The 20,401-nt window shown below is 40.9% G+C and overlaps 1 protein-coding gene across 4 annotated transcripts in view; it reads left to right on the top strand.

Annotated features, from left to right (window-relative positions):
- CTNND2 (catenin delta 2) overlaps positions 1-20,401 on the top strand; it is a 645,610-nt gene that overhangs the window by 233,778 nt on the left and 391,431 nt on the right. The gene's annotated exons all lie outside the window — the stretch shown is intronic.

Raw genomic sequence — 20,401 nt, 5'->3', positions numbered from 1 at the left:
GAATTGCTTTGTGGTTTTGACAGGTTATTCTTGCAGTGAGATTGGATACTTCAGACATTCACAGACAGAAAGAAGGTAAATTACACACTTTTTCAAACTTCACCTTAATAAAAGTGCCTCCAGGTTTATCTGACTGACTTTTACTTTTGGTTATCTGCTGTGTGTGCCAGGAATACAGTCAATTCTGACATTACTGAAATAGAACTTTGACTTAACTTCATCAACAATATTAAAATACATTAATTAAAAATGTTTAGCCAGACTGACAAATTATAAGTCATTGTTTTGTAGGCCCATTTATGTATAAATAAAAGCAGTGGTGAATCCAGCTATCCTGTAATCAGAAGGTCCTTCTGTCAGTATGCAGATGTAGGCAGAGCACCCCATTTGTCTGTTATCTGCTCCAGTCTCTTCTCTCTTCATTCCCATAGCTATAACTCTTTAAAATTCTAACTCATCATGGCTTGCAAATTTAGATTCAGTGCTTTGTAAGATTAATTCAAAAATATATCAAACTGTAATTTTGAAGCTGATGTGAGCATTTAAAAAAAGGAGGTTTATCTGTTATTCATTTAATGCAGCATGAAATTAACATCTGAATCAAACAGCAAAATTTTAGTAAATAAGATCCAGCATCTATTATGAGGCCTCATTATTCCATATACATAGTAATATTTTTCAAAGTGCATTTTTTTCTCCTTCCTAAGCCTCTTGAAACATTTCCCCCTGTTTTTCAACAAGGCATTGTGTGTTGATGTTTGTAATTAGATCATTTGCATAGAGTGGTTGTCATTAAGAAGTCAGCATTTTCAGCAGTTCCAGTGTTATGGTATCTGAGTGATCCAAAGCTTTTTCTTTTATAAGTATTTTAAATTAGAATTTAGGTCACGTAGTTCTTGCCATGCTAAGCATTATTTTCAATGTTATTTCTCACGTGACTGCTTCTCGGGCTCAAGTTTGTTTTACTGTAAGTAATTTTGTAGCCGTCATCGTAGTGGGATTCTAACTGTAGAGTGTTTTGTTTAGGTAAAACATAGTTGCATGTGATTTGCCTGAAGTCCTGTATCCACAGCCATGTGTACTCAGTTGCTACAGAGAGTCCTGTCACCCTCTCTTCACAAGAAGTAGATGGATGAAGGTGGTACCAAACATGCCTAAAGTAGTGGTGTGGATAAAACTGCCTGTAAACTCACTAGGAGGTACAAAGCCAGTTTCACTGGAGTGGGAGATGTGCTCTGTTAATTCAGAAAAGGAAATTAAAATAAAAACAATTAAAAAAAAAAAAACAAACAGAAAACCAAACCAAACCATAGATATGCTCTTCAGCACTGCTCGAGGAGGTTCTGCTCCCCTCTGTCCAGTCCTGACTAATCAAGCTGCCAGTGCTTCATAGCAGAATTAGGGCTGGTTTTCCAGGCTCCTCTTGGCTGTTGAGGCAGTATACATTATGCTTATTGTAGGACTGAATCTGAAAGGACTCCCTACTCCTTTCTTATGTTGAACATGAACTGGAAGAACAAAAGATAGAAACTGCAATGGGGAGATGCAAAGCTGCTTAAAGGGAAGGGAGCTGAGTTTTAAGGGTTACATTTTCAAAACCCTTGTCTTTAAGTGGGATTACACTGTTATGGAGGGGTTTGCTCTCTCCCAGTAAAAAGAATAAAAATGTGGACAGTGGTTAGAGACAATTTATATTCTGATGATGCTGTCAAAGACACCCCAAACATTGTTGCAAATGTATTGAATGTATTCAAAGGAGGGAATGCTGTATTTCTTCCACTCTGTCTCTCTCTTTCTGACTTTGCTCTGTAATGGACATGAGCCAGAGAAATGTCTCTCTCAGTCAATGCAGTCTCTTGTTTGAGGAAGTGAAATAGAGTTACTACAGTCAGTGCATCCCATTAAATTATTTCTTTCATTGTAATTCCAGTGTCTTTGCTTTCGGAAATGATATATACTTTGCCAGCTATGTAATATGAAAAAAATCAGTCTTTACCAATTAGAAATCAAGAAATGGGGAAAGAACACAATAATATAAAAGCTTTGGCTTAAAATCCTGACTTTGGCATGCTAAATATGTACTCTTCCTTTTTAAGGCAAAGAGGAAATTACTTTATAAATTTCCAGCACTTGCTAAGTAATCAGTTTGATGTCACATTTTGCTTGCCAGGTGATTGGGTAATCTAAAATACACAAGGAACAGACCACAGAACAGGCCCGGAAAATTAAGTAGTCTTTCTTCTAATCTTACAGTTTAGCATTGCAAATGTTGCTGATACTTGTGTATTCCAGGTTGCTGAGACTCTCCTCAAAAGAGTCTGGATCAAAGAGCCAGGCTTATACAGCTAAGTCATCTCAGGACTATATCCAGTGTAGCTTCTCAGGTAGAATAGGGAAACTTAGTGCTCTGCATGGGACAGGCTATTACTGAAATTGGAGAGTGTCTGTGAGCAGAGAAGAATGAACCTTGTAAGATAAACCAAGATGGATTTTCCATGATCAATGCAGGAAAAAATTAAAAATACAGTTTCCCATATAATTTTTCGTATAAATGGACATCCTATCTATTCCTATCCTCAGGCACACAAGGAAGAGGCTATACCTCTCACACTTGTCAGAATGGGAAAACTCATAAAAATTCTTGTTTCCTGCAGAATGGGAAAACTCATAAAAATTCTCCTGTTTCATTCAGGGAAGGAGATGAATTTTAATGTCACAGGAAATTACACTACTGTGTGTGTGTGGCAAAGTCCAGTCAAACTTTCCTGCTTCTGGGGTGACATGTTTGCCTCAGTAACCTTGGCAGTGCTAGCTGCGGACAGAAGTATGCTCCTTAATTCCAGGCACCTGTACAGGCTGGGGCCACCCAGCTGGGAAGCAGCTTTGTAGAAAAGGACCTGTGGGTCATGGTGAATGCCAAGTTGAACATAAGTTAGCAATGTGCCCTTGTGGCAAAGGTGTCCACCGGTATTCTGGGCTGCATTAGGAGGAGTTTTACCAGCAGGTCGAGGGAGGTGATCCTTCTTCCCTGCTCAGCACTGGTGAGGCCGCACCTGGAGCACTGTGTCCAGTTCTGGGCTTCTCAGTTAAAGACAGATACAGACATGTTGGAGGGTATGAGGAGAAGGGCTTCAAAAGATGATGAAGGGACCGCAGCACCTCTCCTATGAGGAAAGGCTGAGAGAGCTGGGGCTGCTCAGCCAGAAGAGAAGGCTGAGGGGGATCTCATCAACATCTATAAACAGCTAAAGGGAGGGTGCAAAGAACAGGGAGTCAGATTCTTTTCTGGTACCTTGGGATAGGACCAGGGGCAAGTGGGCACAAACTGAAACACAAGAGACTCCATTTGAACATCAGGAAATGCTTTTTCACTGTGCAGGTGATTGAGCCCTGAGACAAGTTACACAGAGAGGTTATGGAGTCTCCTTCCTTAGAGGTATTCAAAAGCTGCCTGGACGTGCTTCTGGAGAACTGGCTGTATGTGGTCCTGATGGAGCAGGAGTTTTGGACCAGATGATTTCCACATGTCCTTTTCACCCTGAAACCTTATGTGATCCTTAAGATGCCTGCCAAGCATGGTTAGGGACTATTCATGGTGCTGATATATTGCATTGTGGTTTGTGTGCAGGTTGGGATTTGGAAGTGGCCAGAGTAATCTTGTGTCTTTGATTCGTTTTGCAAATACAGATTGCAATTCCAGATTCTCATTATTTCAAGCTAGTGAAGATCATTCAGAAGTGTCACATTTCATCTGATTTCTGTCTCTGAGACCTTCAGCTGTGCAAATAGTATGGCTTGAACAAAATAATCCCCAAAAAATCATGATCCTAAAATTCTGAAAAATTTAGGTAAGACTTTAGAACCATGTATAGGAGATTGGTGAAGTAAAAAAAGATGAGGTGCCCTCGTGCTGCTTCAATTTATGGCAAGTGCACATCACTACTTCCCCTTAACCAGGGAGCAACCAGAAATATATCTACCATAGGATCACAGACAACATGCTATTAGAGGTCACGGCAGGGGAGATCAGCTGAGCGCTTGCCGGCCGTGGCAGAACTCCTACTTACCTGCATAGCCGGGCACTCGAACCGCTGTATCGCGTGTGAGCCACAGCAGCTCTCATCAGACATGAAAGGAAGTTTCTATGCTGCGTGGTGCTGCCGGTGCCTTCAGTCTCTCCCAGGCTGCGTGACCAGCTTCGTTCCTACCCGTGATTTCAGAGTGCCTTGTGCAGGGAGGCAAGAGGGAGCTCTGCTGCGGCCTGTGCTTCTCCTTGCCTCCCGACTCCGACCGGTTTGGAGTGGTTTTCCTGGCGCTGCCATGGAAACGGTGCCTGCAGTCACAGAAGGGGGAATGTGTGTGGCATTCAGCCGCTGCCAGGTGTGGGGAGGAGAGAGCCTGCATTTTACCCAGTCCAAGTTCCCACTGCGGGGAGAGACCTCGCATTCAACATGGGGGGGCAGGGGAAGAGAACAGATATGACTGTAAAACACAGCTCAGAAACCAGGGCTGAAAATCAATTCAAACTCTCTTTCTGCCATTAAATTCACGTAGAGCGCTACATTTAAAATTCAGTATGTGCTGGCTTGTTTTTTTTTTACTTTGCCTTTTCTTTTCAATACTGTGGTATCATGAATCAGTCTGTTCTGAAAAGAGAGTTGCAGCTCCTACCTGCTTGTAGGACTAAGCGTCAAGGGCTTTAGAGAAGTGCATTGTGTGTGACAGATCTTGGACAAAATTGCTGGGGTTATCAACACTGCTAGAGGATTCCAGCATTCTTCACAAGCGGATAGATACAATTTTGATCATGGTGTTTTGCTGTAATAAGGGCTTGAATTTCAGATGACTTCCACAGTAATGTTAATGAAATAACTTTGAACAAATTGATTCATTCATTATTTTTAGTCTCTTCTCTCATTTTCCTTTCTTTCAATTCAGTGAAAGTAGTAATGATTCCTGGGGCTTTCTTATTTTGGAATTGTATCACAGCAGTAAATCTGGTATGCCTCCTGTAAGGAACATCTCTGTAGAGATACTTCTGTCCATTTTAGTCTACCAGCAGCTTCCTGAACGCATTTTCATGGCAACTGACTGGTCTTTGAACTGGTATTCGTCCTATAATGGTGGAAACAGCACTGTTATTTTACTGAGGCTTGGTAATTCTGGAGTGCAGCAAGTGTCGATTGTGCGTTTGATCTCCCAGAGCCATAACCACAAATCCAGTCCAGTATTCTTTTGTTCCATTCACCATTTTACTTAGAATAAGTAGTGCAAATCTGGGAGTCTTGTTTGTTTGTTTGTTTGAGTTCTCAATAGCAAAACTCTTGTGTTTTATTGGAAGGATAGCCTGGATTCCCAAGCTGGATGTGTTACGGATGAAAATATGGCTTTATATTTAAAAAAAAAAAAAAAGGGTTCATTATGTTTTCTGGTTTCTGTTTTGTATCAATAAATGTATGTTTCACTAATGAGAATGGCCATTGTTAGTTGGACAACTTGTCTCCACTGAAGACCATAAATATGTACTGTGGGCAGACTGAGAACAGGGCAAGAATGTATGATACCATTGCCTAATACTCAAAAGCCACCTGTTTTCAGATTTCCAGAACCCAGTGAAGATACGACGTGCTCAGTAACCATCAAAAGCGTGCCTGTTACATAAAGAACAATCTTCTTTCATCTCTTTTCAAGTCTGGCTCTTATTTGCTTCATTCGATGTGTCCTACTTGTTTTGGAAGAGTTAGTGAATATGCCATGTGGGATTTTGTCCTCCCTAAGCTGTCTTTTTTCCAGACTGAAGATTCCCAACTTCATAGTTGCTTTTACAGAAGCCGTTATCCCTGCGGCCCTTTTTTCTATCTCTTCAGTTCTGCCACATCATTTCAGATGTGGGAAGAACAGAACTTCATGTGATTTCCAAGATGCTGGCGCACCATGAATTTATTCAGTGTCATGGGACTGTTGGTGCTGTCTAGGTGGGAAAGCAGGTGATCAAGTAGTAGTGACATGACACTTGTGTCAGTCCACAGTGCTGTTCCTAGGATTACAGGGGCATTGACCATCCTGAGTGGGGATGTGGCCATTCAGGTGAGGGACAGTGGGGAGGGCCTGGTACTCCTTGCTGGGCTAAATGGGGTGGGGACCTCACATGTTGGACTTGTTGCCTAGTGGGCCACGAAGCTGGCAGGCGTAGGACCTGTAGAGCTTGGCAGCTTATTCTGTAGCAGGGAAACTGAGCAGGAAACCAATAGGATGTCAAGCAATGATGCTGCAGGGGTAAAAGCAAAGGGCTTGGTGTGCAAAGCGCAAGACCAGAAGTAAGCTTAAATAGGGGAGGAATAGCAATGCACAGAGCAAGACACCCTGGAAGCTTGTGACCCGAGGCACCTTTCTCTTCATCTGGAAAATTTCAATTGAAGAATGGATCCGGAGTCTTGGGAATAGCCTGGAAGGATGAACACATTACCCTGGAAAGGACAACCAGACCAACAGCTCAGAAGGTCTAACTTGTGAGGGAAAAGTAGTACTAACAGCAGGAATCTCCTCTCTGTGGTAAACGGAGGTCACACATCTGATGACCTGACACAAAGTCATATGAAGTTTGCTGCTTGCTTGGAGTTAAAATACAGCTGCAATCCTGTGCAGATAGACAACCAAGACTCACCGAGTCCAAGGACTTGCTACTCTCCCAGGTGGGCACCAATGATACTACAAAGCATGATCTGGGAAAAAAATAACCTGGACTACAGAGTTTTTGGTGTTAGAGGAGACAGAAGCTCAGGTTGTTTTCTCCTCAGTCTTGCCAGGGAAGAATGCAGGCAAAAGCAGGCATAAAGTCTAGGTCAACACCTAGCTGTGTAACTGGAATCAGAGGGTTTCTCCTTCCATAATCAAAGGACTCTGATACACAGATTGAAGAGATCTACATTTCAAAGAAGTGCAAGGGTTCCTTTACCAATAGACGGGGGAGCAGTGAAGTGGATATTAAAGGAAGGTTAAGGCAGAGTGGAGAAAATCAAGGCTGGAGGGGACAAGGTGAAAGCATGTGTGGAGCAAAGCCATAGGAGAGGCTGCTGCATTCCTCTCAGAGAGAGGGAACAGATGGCACATTGTCTCAAGTGCCTGTGCAACAACCCTCACACGCTGGGAAGAAAACAGAAGAAATGAAGTTCCTTGTACAGTCACAGAGTTAAGAGTGTTGTTGGGATTACAGTAACTCAGTGAGAGAGCTCATGTGTCTGGACTCCTGCGATAGACCATTAAGACCATAAGGAAAAACAGTAGAGGTTGGGTAGAAGAGAAGAAAGGGTTCTGCTCTGTGTAAAAGAACATTTTTAATAAATAGAGGTCAGCTGTGGTCTTTAGGGTGCTTTTGTGTCAAAGAACCACTGAGAGAGACCTCATGGTTTCTGCTACAGACCTGGATTAGGAAGAGGAGGTGAATGAAGCCTTATTTGTTGGCCTCCAAGAGGCCTCAGGCCTGTAGGCCTTGGTTCTCAAAAGGGAATTCAACCATCCTGATATATACTGGGAAAGCAACACAGGGGTTCCTAAGCAATTTGGGAGATTTCCAGCGTGTGCAGAGGACAGCTTCCTAGTGCAGTCTGTGGATGGGCCAGCTAGGAACAGTGCTCCTCTGGACTGAATGCTTACTAGTAAAGACATGTTTGAAAATACGTATGTCAACAGCAGTGCTGGCGGCAGCAATTGTAGGAGTGGAGAGGCCAAGGGTCTTGAGAAGGACAAGCGATAAAATGAAGACCTGAACTTAAGAGGAGCAGATTTCAATACATTTAGGAAGCTGTTAGGAGGGATCCAATGGGAGTCTGTCTTGTAGCAGCTCAGGAATTTTGGGAGATTTCCCAATACAGCTGCTTCCTGAAGCCCAAGAGCAGCCTATCCCCCTAAGCAGGAAAAGGAGGAGATATAAAAAGAATTTGGTTGGAAAAACACCAAGCGAACTAAATGAGCTCAAATTAAAAAAGAGCACTAGAGCAGTGCAAACAGGGGCAAACTCCCATAAAGGAGTATAGAAATACTGCTTCAGCGTACAGAGATGCAATTAAGAAGGCAAAAGCTCAGCTGGAGCTCAAGCTATCGAGAGATGACAAGAATAGCATAAAAGTTTCTGGAGGTATGTTAGTAGGAAGCCAGAAGTACAAGCAAGATGTAGACCTGTTGCTGAACAGGGCCAGGAAGTTCATAAAAAAATGATACAGGAAAGGCTGAAGCACTCGGCCTGTCTTCACAGGTAATGTCAGGCCCCAAATCTCTATGTCAGGAAGCAGTGATGAAGCAAATGACAAACCACTGCTCACAGAGGAGGGTCAAATGAGGGACCATCTGTAGAAACAGGACATGTACAGCTCCTGATAAGGTTCAACTGAGGGTGCTGATGAGAGACTTGGCTGATGCGATCACAAAACTACTTAACGTCTTTAAAGGGTCATGTAAGTAAGGGGAAATCCCATATATCTGGAAAAGAACAAATATTGCAGCCGGCTGCAAAAAGGGCAGAAAGGTAGGTCTAGGAAGCTACAGGCTGGTGAGCCTTACGTTTCTGGGGAAAAGTATGTAACTCATGGAAGCGTTTCCAGGAAGTTGAAGGGTATGTGAAATTTGGTTTTGCTCCATGAGGATCACCTTCTGCTTATCTGCAGGGTATTAAATCTCCCAATTTGTGTCTTGCTTTTTCAGGCTGTGAAAACATCCTTATAGAATTCTCTGCTTCTGCCCTTCAGTCTTACCATCCTGCATAATTTTGTGGTGTTGCCAGACTTGGTCACCCTGTTTTTCACTCCTTGTTTCAAGTCATTTATATATGTATTGAACAATGTGGAACACAGAACCAGAACTTCACTGTTGGACACCTGTAATGGATGGGAACCTACCTGAGAGCTGGTTCCCTCTCATGACTGAAGGACATAACAAAATATGTTTTTGTCAAAGTGTATTTGGTAGAATTTATATGTTTATGTTCATTGTGACTGTTCATTGAAATGAGGCAGGAAAATATAGGTGTGATGCTGTTCTGTGACCTTCATACTTGGCTGCACTGGGGTGCCTGGCAAATGCTGTCAGTGTGGACAGCAGTGAGATCATGAGAAACTGCATGGCCCTGCGAGTAAAGAATTACAGAGCTGGCATAAAGCCAGTTGTTTTTCTGAGGGTACAAAAGCAGGACCCTCTTGTAGCTGAATCTGAAGCCTCACCTATGGGTGGATGCACTGCATAGAAACTTTCCGAGTTACCTGAGTCTCCCAGCATTGGCTGTAATGGGGCTTCTCAGCTTGAAGTGTAGGCCTGGATGGGGATTTGGTGGTAAGTGGTGATGTATTTCTTCTTCATCTCTTTTCTGTCTATGAAGTAATGATTTGGTGCGTTCCTAATTTTCCTCTGTGCTTTACTTATATATATATCTGATTTGCTTTATTGTTCTTTTTTACTATATATATAGATATATAGCGTGTTAGTGTGCATGTTTTAGTATGCTTATTTAATAAGCTGTGCATGTTGCAGGGCTAGTGTGTGGTTGTTTTGTTGAGTACCCTGCCTGTTGGGAGAACAATACCTTCAAGTGTGGGAATTTACAACTTATTTCTAGTCTTGACCACCTATTTAAGAAGGTACTTCTCCTTACAGAAACTTTCTGGATAAATAGTTTATGTTTATGTCATTGTCCATGTTATAGGCTCCACTAATTCCCCTGATAAGGACTGGCTGGCTTGCTGCTTTTACAGATACTATCCTATAGATCTTCCTGGAAACTGGCATTGCACTTAGTATCTTTCAGTTCTCAGGTACTACATCTGTTTTAAGCCATGTATTTTTTAGTTCCTTCAGAACTCTTCAGTGAATGCTGTCTGATCTTCCAATTTGTTACTGTTTGTCAATTTCACGACCTATTCTACAGTCACTTCAATTTCAGGCAGTTCTCAGATAAGACTCCCTCAGTGGGTTCTTAGCATAGGAATTTCCCATGAAATAGCAAAAACTTTTCTGAAGGATTTGTTTAGTTTCTCTTCAATGAGCCCTTTTATATCCTGATAACCCAGTGGCTCTACAGACTCTCCAGGCAGCTTCTTGCTCCTGATGCATTTAAAGAAAGATTTGTTGTTTTCCTTAATGCTTTTGGTTATTTGTCCCTTAGAACCATATTGTGCAATCTTGAGTTTTTGCATTTAACCTGCCAGCATTTATGGCCCTTCATGTTCATCACTGGAAGATGATTTCAAGTTTCAGAAAGAGCATTTTTGTTTCTAATGACTTCCTTTGCCCTCCTGTTTAACTCTGCTAACTTCTTGTTTTATTTTAAGCTTTTCTTGACACACATCATTGGCTATGTACTTCCAGCATGGGGGTATCAAGTCATTTCTGTGCTGCCTATGAGGACTTAATAATTCTTAGGTTTAAACAGACTTTGATTTTTTTTGTTGTGTACTTTATGTGGCTCATAACTGGCAGATTTTCTGCCTTCTGTAAGGATGTTGGATCTGGGCACAGAATAATCACTTAAAGAAGGGCTTCTCTCCTTCAAGATGTCAAACCATCTTTTGTACATTGCCCAAGACCAAGTCAAGAATTATATATTTCTTGTTGGCATAGAATCATAGGATGGTTTGGGTTGGAAGACACCTTAAAGATCATCTGGTTTCAACCCCCTGCCATGGTCAGGGACACCTTCCACTAGACCATGTCACCAAAGACTCTGTCCAACCTGGCCTTGAAGACTGCCAGGGATGGGGCAGCCACAACTTCTCTGGGCAGTCTGTGCCAGTATCTCACCACCCTCATAGTTAAGACTTGCTTCCCAATATCTAATGTGAATCTTCCTTCTTTTCACTTTAAAGCTATTTTCCCATGTTCTATCCCCACATGCCCTTGTTCAGAAGTACCTCTCCAGCTTTCTTGTAGGCTCCCTGTAAGTACTGGAATGCATCCTAAGCAGCTGTCTATGATAGTGTCCAAAATTCAGTCTGTGCGCCATGCCTGTCTTTTGAAATTGAAGACTCCCAGAACTATCACACTTTATATCCTTCTTTCAAAAGATATGTCTCTGCCTTGATGGACAGCCAGTACTGCCAACTCCATACTGTCAACCCATATGTCAACCCATACAAGTTCTTTCTATTCAGTAATATTGTTTATATAATTTGATTCTAAGCTCTTTTGCTATCTTTGCCCATAGTACGAATGTTATCCTGAACTGCGTGTTCCTTACCTAGTTGTTTTCAAACAGGTAACTTTTAGGCTGTAATTTCATTATGAAAACCTTTTTACTTTGTTCAAAAGATGAGCTATTATGAGAATAAGATCATAACATTAGTTCTTAAAACTAACATTTTCATTACTAATTGCTTTTCTCTTTCATAAAGAACAATATGAATCTGTTGGGAATTTTCTGTATCTGTGGTATGTCTGCAGGGTAGCCAGAAAAGGAATGAATTGCCTGATTATTTTACTAGTTCTCTTCTTTGTGATAGAAGATGTAATAAAAAAGGAAAGATCCAAAAGCATAGCTGTCGTGGTTTAAGCCCAGCCACACAGCTTGCTCTCTCACTCCCCCCATGTTCCTCCCCCCACTCCCAGAGGGATGGGGAGGAGAATTGAAAGAATGTAACTCCCACAGGTTGAGATAAGAACAGTCCAGTAACGAAGGTATAACACAAACCACTACTGCTACCACCAATAATAATGATGATAAGGGAAATAACAAGGGAAGAGAATATAACCGCTCACCACCTGCCAACCGATACCCAGCCCAACCGAGCAGTGATCTAACCCTTCCAGGTAACTGCCCCCAGTTTATATAGTGGGCATGACGTGCTGTGGTATGGAATACCTCTTTGGCTAGTTTGGGTCAGGTGTCCTGTCTCTGGTTCCTCCCGGTTTCCCCTCCTCCCTGGCAGAGCATGAGACTCACAAAGTCCTTGGTCAGAGTGAACATTACTGAGCACCAACTAAAAACATCGGTGTTATCAGCGCTGTTCCCAGGCTGAAAGTAAAAACCACAGCACTGCACCAGCTACTAAGAAAGAGAAAATTGACTGCTGCTGCTGAACCCAGGACAGTAGTTTAGGCTGTTGAAGGCTATTAAAGTTAACTTTTAATTTGAAAGTCCATCCACATTCAGTTAGCGTAGCAAACTGAGTTGTGCAAAACAGAAAATCACGGTTCTAGGTTATCAGTTGTAAGACAAGAAAAAACAATTCTGTAGGTATTGATTTGCTTGCAGTACGTTACCATTAAAAAAAAAAAAAAAAGGCAAAAACCTATCTTGCTTTGTTAGATAACTTTTGAATCCCTTACTAGCATGGTAATGGCCAGCTACGTATGGCAATAACCAGTTCTAGTAGCCTAATTAATTCAGAGATTCAACGATAATTGCAAATTATGGAGTCTGTTCTTGGATATGCTGCACTGACAGCCTGTCTATGGATTGAGAAATCAGTCTCTCTTACAAGGCAAGGAAAATCAAAAGAGAAAATCATGCACCAGAACAATTTCTCCAGTGGAAGCTGGAAAAGAGGAGGGTACTAGATGTCTCTAATCTCTTGGACCATAATGGACAACTGTAAAGCTAAGAATTTGTAGTGCTGGCTCTTCATCTGCACTTAATGCCTGGGATGGAGTGTGTCTTCGAAATTCTGGAAGAGAGAACTATTTTAGAGATGTATAAACAGGAAACTCTTGAACCCCATGAATAAAATGCCAGAGAAGATTTCAGCTCTCTAAACATGTAGATAGACTGCAGAAAAAGTGGTGTGTGTTACTGGTATCCACATATGTTGGTGTGTATACTGACACCTCTGTAGCATCTTGGCATAATGCCCATCAGACCACAGATCAGACGAGAGAAGAAAGGGAGACTATGAGCTGAGTATGTTGTCAGAATCAAGAAAGGTTTTCTTAGTGCTTCAGTGTCCAGAGCATTTTTACAAGTTTCACTTTTTGAAACCCCATTCTTTCATTTCCTTAGCTTTTCATGGGCCTTTAAACCACACAAACATTTTTTACATCATAATAAAGCATCTTCCAGCTGCAGCAGGACTGTATTGCTCTTTTCAGAACAAAATTGCCCTACAGATGTGTATTGGGATATCGAGATTAAAGACATTAGCCCAGTTTTCTGTCTGATACATTAGATTTACCGAGCATTCAAAGTCAGGCTCCAAAAATGGCTACTTTAAATGGAATTACCCTTTTCAACTTAAGACATAGTAAATCTTTGTGCCTGGGCAACTGAGAAGTAAAGGAGAATTACAAGCTAGTGTAACGCTGAAGAGTCAGGGTTTGTTACCAAACTCCATGTCTTTTTTCTCTCACTCTCCTTGGAGAAGATTCATCATCTTTGAGGTTTTGTTTTGCTCCCACATTGAGCTTTACAATGAATAACAATAAGCCCTAAAGCAAGTCAAAGCTAGTGAGTTAGAAAGTTAATTTATCTTACATCCTCTTTAAATTGCTGCTGCAGAGGGTGGAGAAGCGAAAGTATGAGATTAGAAAGCTCTTGGTATTTCTAATCCTGTCCTAACACTCCAAGGCTTTTACTTATACTTTATTTCTTAGGGGACTGAAGTAGTTTACATGGGAGAAAGTGGAATAGCACAGCAATCATGGTGGGTGATAAACCATTGGAAGTGTTGGCAAGGGATGCAAAAGCTGGTGAGAAGAAAGGACTGAGCAGAAAGACTAAAGCTGAATACAAAACAGAGGGAAGAAAAAAATGGGATAAAAAAGGACCAGGCAATTTGTAACAGAAAAATGGAGATAATCTGAATAACTTTGGTGATTGTGCTGGAGAAAAAATAATACAATTTTCCTAGGAACAGAAGTCCAGGCAATTGGGCAGCTTGCCTTCCGAGAGCAAGGCTTGCCTGTAACTCACAGAGGAATAGGGCAGTGTGCCTGGACTGCTGAAACGTGCAACTGAATGCATTTGTGACCTCGTTTGTATCAGAGGCCTAAAAATAGAAAATTAAATAGGGTCTGATTTCTATAAAAGTTGTTAAAAGCATGAAAGGGGCTTCTCTGAGGTAATCTTACATGGAAAGGAAGGAATAGTAAATTTCTAAACACTATAATCAGTCAAACTAGTTTTATAACCCGTAAATAATCCATATGCATAATAGCCCAGATGCCATGCTAATCTCTTATAAAGAAACATGGGTTTGCTAAAACCTGAGATCAGGTGTAAGGAGTAAGCTGGAGGAATGCAGGTTGAGGCTGCTAAAATACTAGCACTTAGATTAAATCAAATGTGTCTGTGTAAAGGTGATGTTGATGATCAGAGAATCTGATAGCCACTGACCTCTTATAATAAGGGTTGGTATAAAGCCTTGGGAAAATTTCCAGAATTCAGCAGTTCTAGGATCATAGAAAAATAAGGTTAAAAGAGACCTCCAAGCAGATCTAGCTTCAATGCTTCTCTCTCTCACAGCTGGGGTTATTCAGAAGAGGACGGAGTTGTCTCTTCTGAACAACCCCAACCCTCTCAGCTTGTCTTCCAGGAGGTCCTCCAGCCCTCTTACCATTTTTGTGGCCCTCCTCTGAACTCACTCTAACAGGTCTGTGTCTTTTTTTGTGGTCCATACCCCAGAGCTGGACACGGTACCCCAGGTGGGGTCTCAAGAGCAGAGTAGAGGGGGAGAATCACTTCTGTCAACCTGCTGGCCAGGCTTCTTTTTATGTAGCCCAACATACAGTTGGCTTTCTGAGCTGCAGGTACACATTCCTCGCTCACATCTGATTTTTCATTTACTTAACTCATATTTCATCCCTTCTTTTCCCCATGTCTCCTGTTCTGTTCTCCCCAAACATACTTCTTTTCTTCCACTGGCTACTCCCATTTTTCCAGAACTTCTTCAGCACCCCTTAACGCCACCTATCAGCAAGACAATAATCCCCTGTTAAGAAGTAAGAGTCTGCAATTAGATCCTCCCTAGACCTTCCCTTTTCCATGCTAAACAGCCAAATTCCTTCAGCTTCTTGTATAACATTCTATGTGCTTCAGTCTTCTAACCATCTTTGTGGCCCTCTGGTGGTCTTGCTTCAAAATCTTGTCATGTCTTCATGGCTCAGAACCAGATACTGTACTAAAGATGTAGCTTCAGGAGTACCAAATAAAATGGAATAATGACTTCCTTGTTCTGCTAGTGGCAGTTTTGCTAGTGCAGTGAAATAAGTGATTGGCCATCATCGCCACAGGGATGCACTGCTGAGTCACAACTTGTTGTCAGCCAGACCTTCAGATCTTTTCTGTGGATATGCTGCACTGTTACATGGGATTTCTTCCTCCATGAAGGATTTTTCATTTTCCTTTCTTGAACTTCATGGCACTATGGTTGGCCTGTTCCTCCAAAATTTCAGGGTTTCTCTGAATGGAGTCCTACCCTCCAATGTATGAATGCTTCGTTAAGGTTGGTGCTATCTGGAAACTTGCAGTTGAACATAGCTGCAGTCAGAGTTCTAACAAGACTTTTTCCTTTCTTTTTCCTTGTTTTTTTTTTTTTTCCTAAATCTTAAGGGTTTTGGCCTCCATTAAGAGCCTGCAACAACATGCCCACCACTGAGTTTCTGAATTTGCCACCTCTCTGCTCATCTGCGTATTAGCTTGTTGTGAGCTTTTTCCCTCCTCTCCCCCCATTTTATTTATTGAAAGGGAAGAATGAAACAATCCAATGAAAAAGTACCAGTGAAAATGCAGTCCAGCAATGGAGAAGGTAGAGAAGCTGGAAAATCAAATGCTGTGTTCTAAAGCCCAGTTTTAAAGCTTCTGAACAGCATTCAGTGTTAGATGGATAGGGGTATTGCTAGTGACGTTTATATCTTGTTTGAAAGCATCAAGACATTCTGTTTTCTTTCTAGTTACAGGATGGGCTGTCAGGTCTGGTTTGTGTATGATGCTGTCCCTACATTCCTGCCAAGTTAAACTTCCTAGATTTTGATGATTTCCTCAGGAAGTATGTGCCCCAATTCTATCTGCCTATGTGTGTCCAGTATGATAGGTTAAGAATGGCTTGTTGCCAACACCACACTAAGTAATGGCATTTACTTGGAGTTTATCATGTGCAGTACATGGAATTATGCAGGATGCCATAGGATGTGCATAGCAATATACACATATTACCTGTGACACTGAGGTACACTTTTTCTGGTTTAGTAGGTTACAGCAAGTTAGAACCAGAGTTCTGCATTTCTGCAGCCAATGTACTTTAGGAAGTTCTGTGGTTTCTAAGATGCTCTTATGAGAGGTTTCAATCCAGGAGATGATTTATTTGTTTGTGTAGCTGTAATCAGGCTTTCTCTATTCATCTCACCAGGGATTCCCAGCCTTACCTCAGTGCTGTTATTTATCTGTATTTTAAGATTCAAATGATCATCAATGCACAATTTGGTTTTATGTAGCGTATTTACAGTCAAAAGCTAAACACTTTTCTTCTTTTAATGTTATGACCTTAAGATTCTTGGGAATTCAATAAGGCTGTTCAGCTGAAATTTAGATTTTTTTATTTTTTATTTATCAGCTGCTTTTTACTGTCTCTACAGATTTTGCTGTGTCTTTTGCTCAGCTTCAATATACATCTCTGTGTGAAAGGAGTGAAGGATTACTTTAAGATTACAAAGGACAGAGTAAAGTGAGATCCATTCTGAGTATCTGCCAAATATCTTTTGATCTGTTTTACCCCTCCCAACATTCACATGGGTCAACACAGACCACGTGGCAGGTACAAAGCATAAAAATAACCAAATACCCTCTTACTTGGTGTACCCTGAGCTCAGGAGTTCATAACCTTGTCCACAGGCTGTGAACTTTTCAATCAGGCTTATTCAGTTTCTGGACCACTGTGAAATGTATGACCTGACTCAAGTCTTATTTAATGTTTGACATTTTAGTGGCTGCAGAGGGTAGATAAAACATAAATCGTACTGAAAAGGCGAATATGTCCAATTGCTGTCTGTGGAATAATGAATATTTTTTACAGAAAAACTTATGGTAGTGAACAAACACCACTTTTAAGCATATATTTCTTCAGGCCCTAGCAGTTACATGGTCTTTTTATCACTTCAGACCATTTTGATAACATTATCATGATGTTCCTCCTTTTCCAAGCTGCTCTCTTGAGTGATTTCTGTGGATTACTTGCAGCATTATGCCTAATCTTTCTGTTGGTTTCCCACTCCCACACCCTTTATGGTGCCAAGGATTGCCAGACTGGTCATTTCACAGTGTAGTGCCTGTGCATGTGCACTTGCTTTGGCACTATTGCCCTGTGTAACACAGTCTGTGAAGTTGCACTTGACACAACATTACTTAAACTAATTTTGCTGTTGTGAGGTAGTTTCTGCAGTTCTTCATTCTCCAATTGTCTTGACAGCAGATTTGCATAAGCAATGGGTAGGAATTTGTTCTTAATTTTGATGTTGCGATTAGCTTGATTCAGACAAATAATAGAAGGTTGTGCAGATAACACAACATGGCATGAACTGGTGAAAATGACTGTAAACAGAATAAGTAAGACAAATGATGGAGTCAGGTTCAGTAGTTATTTTTATAAAACGTAAGCAAATAATATTTCTAGTGTCTGTCTCCTGGTACTGTGACAGCTGCTTGAAATCTAAACATATGGATTTATTCAAATATTAGTCAGTCTCACTGCTTTCTGAATGAAGTGAAGGAAGCTTATTAATTAGTCTTCTGCCAGGGATTCTTGGTATGGAGGGATAGAAGACTTTCACAACTTTTGCTTGAGTTCTTCTTTTCTTCTTTCATTCTAAAGGCAATCTTGCCATCATACAAGGGACTACCTAACATGGTTGTTTGTTAAATTTAGTGTAGAAGATAATTCTGAGGTAAGAATTGTTTGGCTCTGCCCCTTCACATATCCCACCCCTCCTCCTTTCATCTCCTTCCTTCCATCCCTAACTTCTGATAGCACCTGACAGAAGATAGTTAAGTGAGAAACAGCAGCAATTAAATCAAGCTAGTAATGAAGTTACTGTTCAGCTATTATAGCCATTTTCATGCATTAGAAACCTAGAGAATTTTTCTTCTGAAGTGATCCAGCATGTCTGTGTTTCCTTCTGGAGGAGGAACATAAACACAACTGTCCTTTTCCAGTCATCTCTGCAGGGTAGGACTTGAATAGCGAGGGCAGTGAAACTATGTTACACTTTCTATATCTTAAGAACTGAGTTCCATCTATAAGGGCACAATTACCAAAAGAGAGGCTGTTTAAACTGATGTTTCTAGGACATTTGTCTGAGTAGTAATTTGCGTAGGAGGCTTGAAATATTAGTGGAGGATGAGTCGTGAAGTATACTAGGAAATAAAAGAAAGAAGGAATCTGGAAAAGAACAGAAAGGGAACAGTAGGAAGGAAAGATAAATGACAGACTCAAGAGTAGAAGAGTATATTTTGGAGACGAACAAAAACTCTTTTGTAGGTGAAGTAATCATGACATAAAAGTTAGGAAAATGCTGAATTGTGTGGAAAGTAGTCATCTGGAATGCTTAACTGAAGAAATACAAAACATAGAAAATATACGAGAAGATACAGAATCATACAATGGTTGGAAAGGACCTTGAGATTGTTCCAGATAGCAGAAGAAAAAGACAAAAGAATATTTGCTGTTCAAGTATTTCAGTAATACAAGTTTGGGGGCATTTCTATATTTATTTGACTTGGGATAGCATGGACTAAAGGGAGCTGGACAGAGGTTGGTTGCACACCTACTAGAGTAAAAGGACACAATCAGTTACATGACTGGGAAAAGGCAGATGTGAGGTGATTCTTAGGTTCTCTTTGCAAGGTTATGAGAACAGCTGCACTTTCTCACTAGGTGGGTAGAAAAGTGCCCTCTGGTAGGCCATGCCAAAGAACATCTCTGACCTGCCACACCTGGCATGGTGGGAAGTGAAGCTGGCTGGATGACAATGTATATACTAAGCATCAGAATGTGCATCCATACCATTGTCATAATAGATTCAAGTAGCTGAAACAGTGCAGTGGAACAGAATAACTGTGAAAACTTTTGCTTTTATTTTGAAAGTAAACTTAATGCTCTGTTTGGTTTTGTTTGGCATTTTATACTATCAGGATTTCTCAGTGCTTCCATGCTTTGACAGAAGCATGCATACATAACAAACACTATACCACTTTGATTTTAAATTCTTCAAAACTTTAATAATATTTCTGTTACAGTCCTTTCTGCTGTAAGGGTATTATTTTATGCAAACAAGGCCAGGATTTGAATAATGACTCTTGAAAAATTGACCAACGGTCTCTTCATTTTTTCGGACAATTGATTCTACTAAGGGAGAGACAAATGCTCTCTGTGAAGTAGGCATATATGAAATAAGTGATTTTTATTAGGTAGTTTTTTAATAGTCCTGCTTACAAATAACACTGAAAAAGTAATTTCTGAGTACTACAAAAATGTGCAGAGACTCTTATGAACTGTGATTACTAATGCGCTGTTAACATTCAGTGAGCAGCAATGTTTTGCTCTTTACATCAGTCTGCCTCGATAGTGTTATTGTACTCTGGGTAGTGTTGCTTAGAATAGCAAATACAGAATTTAGTAGGCTTTGTCCAATACTCAGTGGCCATTTAAGTATACACAGTACCCTATTTCCTGCTGTACAGAACCTGTGTGGACTCACAATTCAGGACACCAAGCTATTTGATGCCAGTAACAAGAGAAACAGAGAGGACTGATGCAGCTCAATTAGGTAGAACGACCACCAGCCATTTCCTTCTTCCTTTTAAGTTACGGTTTGCCTTGTTCCAGAGATTCAAAAAGTTTAATGCCTCCATTTACCCTTTGTTTCTTGGTCAGTGGTTTTAGGTAGCAGATAGGAAAACTTCTGAATCTTTTTCTCTCCAACCATTTATTTCTTTCTCTCAAATACCAAATTCTTCACTGGCACTTGGTGTATGTAACTTCCAGGGGTGTTTTTCTTCCAGGCAAGACATTGCTGGGGAGTTATTCAAGGGACTTTCTCTCACAGCTCCCCATTAGGGGAGCTTTTGAAAGAAGAGGGAGAAAAAGATAGTGGGTGCATTTGTGTAGACACAGGAATGATTTAGCAAGTGAATTATCAAAAATATTTCTCTTTCAGCCTTCAACAAACCCAAGGGAAAGGTGCAAGAAAGCTGTTTTTGTTTACATGTGAAAATGACTTCATGTAACTATAACCAAAATGAAGCCACAGCAACATTTGGCAAATTTATAACAAGCATTCATTCCCTAGAAGTGTCTCAATTTTGTATTTGATAAAACTACTGCTGCCATCTGTGGCAAACGCAGCTCTTTGTGGTGTAGTGGGGATTTTACTTGTATTGGTTTTGCCTTTACTTTTCTTCTAATCGAAAAAAAATAAGCTCTTTTGTATAAAA

Source organism: Pezoporus flaviventris, unplaced genomic scaffold (assembly GCF_033815535.1).
Source record: "Pezoporus flaviventris isolate CSIRO_AGI_PZ_B2104156 unplaced genomic scaffold, CSIRO_AGI_Pfla_v1 ptg000007l, whole genome shotgun sequence".
NCBI lineage: Eukaryota > Metazoa > Chordata > Aves > Psittaciformes > Psittacidae > Pezoporus > Pezoporus flaviventris.
The sequence above is the reverse complement of the archived record's forward strand: the minus strand, read 5'-3'. Positions and strand labels throughout refer to the sequence as shown.